General features: G+C 43.6%; 1 pseudogene; it reads left to right on the top strand.

Annotated features, from left to right (window-relative positions):
* Positions 1-6,707: 6,707 nt before the first annotated feature.
* Positions 6,708-6,937, top strand: LOC139276586 (U2 spliceosomal RNA; annotated as a pseudogene).
* The last annotated feature ends 1,027 nt before the right edge of the window (positions 6,938-7,964 follow it).

The raw sequence follows: 7,964 nt of genomic DNA, 5'->3' as shown, positions 1-7,964 counted from the left end.
CTGAAATACACAATTTGAATTAATGAAAAGCTCAAACCGTTTCCCGATGACACAAACTGTGTAATATAACTGACTTAATTGCTCTTTGTAATACAGGGAAAGCATTTATTAAAACTATGTCTGCCATTGGGGGATATACTTGCTAATATGCCGTGGATGAGAAAGGTGACCTATGTAGCTTGTGCAAACCATTCTGCGGGACTTTTCTGGCACTTTAATATTACACAAATCCTCAGTGTTACATTTACAGGTGTCAGACTAGCTGGCACCAGCCAATTCTTTATTTGAATTTAGAAATTAATATAATTTTTTTCCCTCTGCTGATTTAGCCATTCACAGATTTTGAAATCTGTAAAATATATCCGTTTGTCTTTCTCTTTAAAGGTTATATTTCCAATTTGGTAATGTATAATTTGCCACAAGTGTGAATTAAACAGCATGGCACAGAGGTTTATATGGGCTAAGATTTAAATCAATTACAATGTTCAAAGTTCTTTGTTGCCTCATAAAGACCCCTTGGTGTCAGAGTAAGGGTTGATATTGTTAACCCTGCATGTTTGGAGACTGCAACAACACATTAAAACTCTCCCGCACTACAGTTGGGACTGTTTTCACAATGACTGCAGGTATTTGTCAGTTAACTCGGCTTACTTTCTTGCCAGCTGCCACCTCCTGGACCCACTTTTACTTCTTCACACCTGGCCCGCCTTCTTTTCTCATCCCTCTGTTTAACTTTTCTGGTGATCATTCTTCTCTGTCACTCTCCCTGCGCCCTGCTCTCATTTTTACTGAGCAACCTGATGTGAACAGGTTGAGCTCCCAGCACCAGTAATCAAGGGCCAATGTGGTTATCAGCTTGCCAATTAATGTGTTTCTTGATAACATAAGACACACACCAAAAAAATCTTTTAAAAAATGCAATAAAACTAGCACCATTAAAAAAAAATGAAGTAGCAGGTATAGAACAAACAAAATCCACTTCCAGCTAGCAGTGGTTTCAGAAATTGAAGTTGTAAAGCTATGAAAATAGCCCCCTTGTGCCTGTGTTTGAGTTACACACGGTCTCGCACCACTCAGTGGTTTGCTTTCTGCTACTTTGTATCCTTTGATCACGCTCTATTAAAGCATAAAGCGACGAGAAGGGGATTTCATGCCTCTGTGAACTTGGTTTCCTTGGAGAAACATTAAAGAGCAGCCATTTTAAAACAAGGTAAGGTTTATTGTCTTTTGCTATTTCAGTGGTTACTTCTGAATTCATCGGGAAATGGGCCACATACTGATGATCTAGTGCCAGCTGCGATCATTGCTTTCCCATAAGTGTGGCAAAAATGGGGCAGCTAAAATGTATGACTATACGAGTTAATTTGTATTGGACAAAAGCTAGAGGAGTGAACTGACATTAAAATTTTACATTGGCAGATAAAAAGTAAACAATTGAGGATCTATCAAAAAGAATTAGGACCGAATTTCCTCTGAATGTGGCCTAATCAACTGAACAACAGGCATAGGGAATTCTACCCGCTTCCCAATCATTCAGCCCACATCACACAATTCCACTGCCAGGCTACCCTCAACGACAACCTTGTCTGCTTATATACAGCCAGGGTCTGTTTGCTTCTGCAAAATTGTGATAAGCCCTGCATATTCAAAGAACTCAAATCTAAAATTTTACTGTGTAACTCTGTAAACCATTGTGTGAACCAAAATGACCCATGATTCAATTGTCAGGGCATACATTTTTCTTTAAATTGAGATGGTGAGCAAAAAGTAACTTATGCTTGTCAGAATAGAAAATGGCCAAAAGATGGCAGAAAACCCACATCTGATCAAAAATGAATTACCCATCAGATAAATTGTTCCCTCAGTTCCATGTTGTGTGAGATGAGCACAAGATGAGCTATGCATTCATACATTTTGGTCCATGTTAGATTTTGTAAGTTTTTTGTTATCAATTTGTATATTGCCCAAACCCCATCTTTCTTCTGCAATAATGGTTCTGACTCAAGTTAAACAATGTTTCTCGTTTTGCATTTTGTTCAGCAGTAGGCAGGTCTCAACTCTGTGTAATGTGTCAGAAAAATCACAAGCTGCATCACTGCAGGTATTACGAAACATGAAAGGATTCAACGTTGAGTTATTAATCCAGTAAGAGTGTAGTCAATCAAACAGTAATTCACGTAATATATGTGCCGCCCTACAGCGACATCAGTTGCTTGAAGCATGTAATTACATCGCTACAAAAGAAAGAAATTTGTTTCCAGTGGGTACAAAGACAAAATCTTCAAGGGCTTGTCAACTGCTTCTATCCTGGTTCTCATTTTTCTCCAAATGTCTCCCCTTTTCTCTTCTGAAATTGCCGACTGCTGCTGAGGTGCAATTTACTCCCTTGCTTTCACAAAAAGTGCAGACTCATTGGATAAATCATTCAGTTAACAAAAGGCAACACAGATGAATCCAACCCTACCTTCAATCAATGTCCAAACAAATGCCCTTTCCAGCAGGGATCACTGAATAGTGATCAGAGGCAGGAACTGCAGCTAATTTTTCTCCGCTCTGGGGATACTAAAGTCATTCATATCATCCTCATTACTGAACCAGCTGAGGTCAGCGAACTCAGCAAAAACTGGGGCTCAAACCCGAGAACTCCTGGTCGCTGCGCCTGTGATTCGCGACACAAGGAGGGAGCCTGCTCCATCACTATTTGACAGCAAAATAATAAACATGTTCATCATACTGGCACTCATGACTTTTCTACAAAAAACAGAGCAAATGTTTCCTGATCGTAAGTTCGTCTGTGGCACTGCAGAAGCATAAAGGGAGGTTAGAGAATTGCCTGTAAGGAAGATGGTGTCAGAGGGCTCAGCTGTAGCTGTTTTGCCCCACCTTACTGAAGGAAGGTCAACAATGGCAGGGAGGCTTTAAGCTAGTTGTCGATCTGGCTCTCTTGGTTGAAAACTGGTACATAATGTTAGGGGAGAGGGGGGATGCATATCAATGGGAATGAGATGAGGAGGAGAAAATCAAAAGTAAAATGGGTCAAGAAACCTTTTTAGATATTGTTCTCTCCTTCTTTGAACCTATGTGCCACACTCCATTTCCCAGCTGAGAGGACAACCACAGATTCTACTCTTGGCTATCTGGTTGAGACTCCCCATGAACTGATACCAGAAGTGAGGCATGAGTGATTAGTCCCAGGATAACTCATCTGTTCAATTTCCCCTCCCACCCACCTGCTGTCTGACACCATTTCCTCGGCAGCACATGGCATAGGGACAGTTGCCTTAGGCTCACATCTGTCATTGCTCCTGCCCCAGACGTGGCATGGTGATTGATAGGCCTGGCTGTCTTCAAACCAATTCAAATTCAATTGATTTTTTAAAAACAACACCCTCAGGCCATATCATTTCAGGTCCTTTCTTTTAACCTTGAGTAACAGAAAAAAAATCTGTTTTCAAAACATATACCCCATGTCTCACTTTGCATAAATATATATATTAAAAACTTTTCCTGATAACTTGCAGTAATAAATAAAATTTGGTGGAATACAGAGGATGTCACATTAAGGACATTTTTCAGGCATGCTCAGTTCCAGGAGTACCCAAGTGAACCCTACCCCAAAACTCACTTGCAGAGCTGTCAGAAATTCTGTGCAGTAGAGAAGAACAGAACAAACACAACTGCCAAAATCCTGAGATAAAAACAGAAATTCTGGAAATGCATGGCAGGCCAGTCAGCAACTGGAAGAGGAAGATAAATGTGTGTTTCAGGTTGAAATCTTCATTAGAATTGAATTTATGCTGGATGAATTTTCACTTCTGTATCAAATCCGCTGTACTACTAATTAGTATTTGATGAGGAGAGGTAATTTAACTGTGGAGCATCCTGTGTACAAACGTTCACCATTATCTTCTCTACAAGGTATTGGCTTGTGACCTATCCAGTTTAAAGACCAAAGACAATTTGTACAATTAAGTGTGATTGGCATGTGGCACAAGGTTCTACAGCAGAGGAGAAGACATTAATGAGGCAATCGAATAGTGAAAACATTACACTTGTGGGAACCTATCATAAAATTAAAATTGGGGAACCTAGGTTTCATAATAATATAAGGTGAAATAAAATGTTGCACTAAACAATTTGGATCTGTTTCCCCGCTCTATGGCCGCAAAATTGCCCCTCATCCCAATTGGGGGTGATACCTTTCTGGTGCCAGGACTTCCTGCGCACGGCTGGGATGTCCCGCCCCCAAGGTGGAATGTGGCCAAGCACCCCTCAAAGGAAGGAAGCGGAGCGCTGTCTGGCACTTCACTTCCTTTGAGGGGCGCTCCCGGGGTGACATGGCGTGCTGAGGTCATCGGCACTACGCAGATTGCGTAGCTCTGACGCACTACAACACACCCTCCCCTTCAATTAAAGGGGAGGGCTGCTGTGCACCCTGCAGGCCCATTGGTGGCCAGCCACTACGCCACCAGGGATGCAATCGACCGGGCCAGCAGCCCAGCACCCAAAACGGAGTGCCAGGCTGCATGATTGTGGCCCGGTCGACACGAGGGCTGCCATTGTCGGGCTGACGCAAGAGTCAGCTGACAAATTAATATGGCGGCCTGGGGCACTAAAGCCCTTCCCTTTAAGGGGCGCTCTGGCAACGGATGTCCAACAGCTTTGCGACCCGCGAAGCTGGCGTTGACCTCCGTCCATGCCAGCCTCGTGCCCGGCGGGCAATTTCCCCTGCAGGGTGCAAAGGGTCGGTGCGCACAGCGATGACATCATTGCCGATTGCGCGCTTGCCCAGGGCACTAATTGTGGGGCGCAGTGCTGGTGGGACAGCAGCCCCCAAACCTCCGGGTCAATTTCCCGGAGGCGCTGGTGCAACCCCCCCATAGTGAAAACACCATTGCGCCCCATTAGCGTTCCCCGGAGGCACAAACGGGGCTATAAAAAGGGGCAATTTCAGCCCCTAGAGGTTTTGGAGAAAGTTTTTTTTTCCTGTTAATTTGGATTAGAGTTTGTAATACCTCAATCAATTGTGTTTGTGTACAGTCTGTATTTGCTATATTAAATTAAAGGTACAGGTGTAAAGCAACCCGATTACCTCCATAGTCCCACCATATAAAGCAGAGAAATGGTGTTCCAGTGCTAGGATGTCCTCATTTTGCATCCATCCACATGACCAAATATAATCATTCTTCAGTCAGACATGCTTTCCTGCTGTTGCCACAGTCCTTCTGATCTGCAACGAAAGCAACTAAATCTTCCATCACTTTAGTTAGCCACTTCTTTCTTTTCCTTAAATAACAGACTTGATAAATCCTTTCACTCGCACAAAACCTTCATAGCAATTCTCATAACTCTGGGCAGGCAATATCAATTATAATTGCTCTTTGACAAATGAACTATTAATGTATACCAATACTTCAAGATTTTCATACTAGACCCTGTTACCTAGCAACCTGTTTAGCCTATGGTTAAAGTAATCAGTATTCCAATTTCTGTTTCAGATGATTCTTTTCTACAAACAGCAGAAGACTTAAAGGTTAAACCTTTATCAAGTTTGATATATTACACAAGAAAGACATGTAATGGGGACAATCAGGTTTGCTACATTTGAACAAGTTTTACATTCCATAGTATTTAGAATGAAAACTATCAAACTATGGGCTAAAAATTGAATAGATTGGCGCCACCTGTTGGCTCTCGTGAGGGGCGCTACTGGGGCGTTAAAGGGTGTTCGCCCGGGCCCACCAATATTAATGCCGCTCGCCAACTTGATTCGGGTTTTAGCAGCGGCACTAATACTTAGTGTCAGGGAATGTTACGCCAGTGTGCAACGGCTAGCGACGGAAGCTAACTTTATTGTTTTTGCCTGCCTTAACGCCTGGCACTCATCCCACCAGAAAAAGCAGGCGTGCACAGCTGTCCCGGGGCACTAATGAAAGGGATGAGTGTATCAGGTACGATTTAAAGATTTTATTTCACTTTATTTGAATTGAATTCACTTTCTTTGGTGTTCCTTATGTTCAAATAATTTCCTTTGCAATTTTTAAAAAGTTTTCAGGTGCTCCAGCTAACCTCTCCTTTGAGCGCTAGAATGCTGGCATTTTAGCATCAGAACTTCAGTAGCGCTACTGGCTTAGCGCCCTAAGAGAAGTGTGGAACGCTTCCCTTCGTGCTCCACTCCACTCTTCGGCCACAAAATTCAATATCACTATTGACCGGCGCTAAGTATAGCAACCAGGTGAAATTAGCACCTCAAAACCAGCTATATTCAATTTTCCCCCTATGTATCAAAGCAAAAAAGACAGGTTGAAAAGCCAAAGGTTGCTTCTAGATTATTTCTCTCTCATATATTTTCCCCTCCTCTTCATTTCCCCACATAGGATCCAACATTCTCCACTAGTTGAAGCAGTTAACTTTGCTCTTGCCAGGTCTTTGGCAAATATATTTTTCCATCAGGCAAACACAATAGGGTAATTCCTGATCATGTAATTCAGCGAGAAGCAGGGATCATCGGTTAGGAATCCAGCCACCTTCTATCTAGAACACATATTCTATCTGTTCAAATGAATGAACAGAAAATCAGGGTCTGGAAACTCAGAATTCTCTGACCAGCGCAACCTGCAAGCACCATCGCTCATCAGGAGCTGAATGCCTGAATGAGCATTCAATTATAATTTTAAAAATAATTAATTCATGGGATCGCGGCATCGCTTGCTTCTCGGCCTTTTGGCTAAGATCTGCATAACTAACCTGACCAGCCACCATGACTTCCGGGTGGTTTCTCCCTGGTCAGGAAGGTATATGCTTACATTTTTGTAAACAGGAGGTGGGTGGGATTGGTGACCCATCCACCTCCACGGAGGCGTGTGGGGGACCTGACCCATCCACCTCCATGGCACGAACCTGGTATTGCAGTACTTCCAGGAACGGTGCAGTGGCTCTAGGCCTTTTGGCTAAGAGCATTGGCGCAGAGTGATCCTTGACTGGTGCAGGGTGACCTCTGGCGTTTGTGACTTGACAAAGAATTGGAAACGATTGGCTACGAATTTATAAAAAAAAAAAAAAAATCGCTTGCCAGACCATCATTCGCCTTTTGGCTAAGATCTGCATAACTAACCTGACCAGCCACCATGACCTCCGGGTGGTTTCTCCCTGGTCAGGAAGGTATATGCTTACATTTTTGTAAACAGGAGGTGGGTGGGATGGCTTGACCCATCCACCTCCACGGAGGTGTGTGGGGGACCTGACCCATCCACCTCCATGGCACGAACCTGGTATTGCAGTACTTCCAGGAACGGTGCAGTGGCTCTAGGCCTTTTGGCTAAGAGCATTGGCGCAGAGTGATCCTTGACTGGTGCAGGGTGACCTCTGGCGTTTGTGACTTGACAAAGAATTGGAAACGATTGGCTACGAATTTATAAAAAAAAAAAAAAAAAAAAATCGCTTGCCAGACCATCATTTATTTCCCATCCCTAACTGCCCTTGAGAAGATGGTGGTGAGCTGCATTCTTGAACTGCTGTAGTCCGTATGGTGAAGGTACTCCACCCAGTGCTATTAGAGAGGGAGTTCCAGGATTTTGACCCAGCGACATATTTACAAGACAGGTTGGTGTGTCTGGGTGGCAAAGGTTACGGATTTGAGAGGTGCTGTCGAAGAAGCCTTGGCAAGTTGCTGCAGTGTATCTTATAGATGGTACACACAGCAGCCACGATGCACCGGTGGTGGAGGGAATGAATGTTGAAGGTGGTGGATGGGGTGCCAATCAAGTGGGCTGCTTTGTCCTGGATGGTGTTGAGCTTCTTGAGTGGTATTGGAGCTGCACCCATCCAGGAAAGTGGAGAGTATTCCATCACACTCCTGTCTTGTGTCTTCTGATGGTGGAAAGGCTTTGGAGAAGCTGGAAGTGAGTCACTCACCACAGAACACCAAGCTTCTGATCTGTTCTTGTAGCCACACACCTGATCCA

Source organism: Pristiophorus japonicus, chromosome 11 (genome assembly GCF_044704955.1).
Source record: "Pristiophorus japonicus isolate sPriJap1 chromosome 11, sPriJap1.hap1, whole genome shotgun sequence".
In the NCBI taxonomy this organism is placed as follows: domain Eukaryota; kingdom Metazoa; phylum Chordata; class Chondrichthyes; family Pristiophoridae; genus Pristiophorus; species Pristiophorus japonicus.
The sequence above is the reverse complement of the archived record's forward strand: the minus strand, read 5'-3'. Positions and strand labels throughout refer to the sequence as shown.